The following is a 1,777-nucleotide window of genomic DNA, read 5'->3' on the forward strand; positions in this document are numbered from 1 at the left end:
CACGGAGGGGCTGCGGGCAGCATGTTGGTGCCTGATCAGGTATGTGCAATGTGTTCCCCAGATTCAACGATCTTATTTCAGCCGATAAAGCCGACTGAGCTAGTGGCTCTTTTTCAGAGGCAACCAGGCCACACATGACAGCCCGTGGAAATAGCTTTTTATGTGGGAATTGATACCAAATAATCTAAACGCATGTTTCCAAATCTGGAGAGCAAAACCAGATGACCGGAATAACAACCGCACGACCACGGCGAGAACGTGAGAACATTCACGATCTTCAGGGTCAGAATCGAACCCACAACCTACTGCATACCAAGTGAGGGAGATAACATTTCGCCACCGTGATAGCAACCTTCCTTACATACCCTGTGACCAATCTCTCACTCATTGACTCAATACATTTAATACTGAGACTAAGTGTAATATGGTGTGCTTGTTTATTATGCAACACATCAAAATTACACTTTCATCAAAAAAACCCAATTTTTCAATTGTTTCCTTTATGTACAACTGGATAACAGACTTCTGTACAGGTGGAAAGAGTGGATAACTTTGTATAGTTAGCACATTTTGGATTCAGGGCATAACAGCATGGGTCTACCGACTCAGCAAATATTTTTCTTTCATACGGCTGATGAAGATGCAGACCAACAACTACAATTTCACATTCAGGTGGTCAAGCCAGTCAACTGCGTCAGGAGTAGCGGAGTGTGTCATCACCGCTGTGATGTCTCCTTCTTATTTGTGGATCAGGCATTGCGTCATTATACGTTATACGGTCTGTTCTGGATGACCACGAGTTTTTTATTTTCCATTTGCATCAGCTATCTGCAACTGTCATGGTTTGCACAGTAGATGCAGTTTAGGGTGGACCATGAGCTTCGTGGGAGATGAAACTCAGGGATCTTCTGTGTTCGGTCTTCCACAAGGTGTTGTTTTTGGCTTATATTGAATAACATTCAACTCTTACAATAATTCCATAAGAGCAAACATTACTGGTTTTGTAAAGTCACAATACCAGTGGCAATTGGCATACAAACTTGGCTTGGACTACCCTCCCTCCCCGATTAATAATAATTTAGTTAAATTTTGACTTAAAACTTTCTTGACTGCAGGAATTCATTCTATGGTTCTTTCGGTTAAGTCACGTCGATAGAAAAAAATATAACAATAAAATAATAAAATAAAATGAATAAAAAGAATATTCAGATGACGACCACTTGTGTTGCGATCGAAACGTCGTGATATTTGTATAATTTTTTAGTCACTTTATTTATTATTATTATTTCTATCTACGTGACTTTACCAAAAGAACCATAGAATATAATTTACAGTTCTTTGTCAATCCACTGCTAGATGAAGGCCTCCACATGCCATGTCAGTCATGGAAGCCGTTTTTATCATACTTCACCATGCTGGTCAGCACAGGTTGAAGGCAGGTCAGGATCGGTTCAGATATCACTCACAAATTATGCTAGTTGCGGCTGAGAATCAAATGCAGGTCGTTAGGTTCATAGCACAATGCACGAACCACTGCATCGCTGCTAGGATAACTCGGCCTAAGCTCATCTGAAAACGTATTTATACACTTACATTTATAAATCTTTGAGGTAATTCAGCAAATGGCTTTTAATATTTATTTTACAATTCATAAGTTACAATTTATCATGTGGGGTATCATCTGCTTTGTCTTGTACAGTGCTGAGATCTTGATTCAAGGTGCTTTATAAATAAATAAAACCTAGTACCTGGTGCAGTGTGTTACCATGAGCACAGG

This window comes from Lethenteron reissneri, chromosome 25, assembly GCF_015708825.2.
Source record: "Lethenteron reissneri isolate LAM-NWPU_2019-01 chromosome 25, ASM1570882v1, whole genome shotgun sequence".
Taxonomy (NCBI): Eukaryota; Metazoa; Chordata; class Hyperoartia; order Petromyzontiformes; family Petromyzontidae; genus Lethenteron; species Lethenteron reissneri.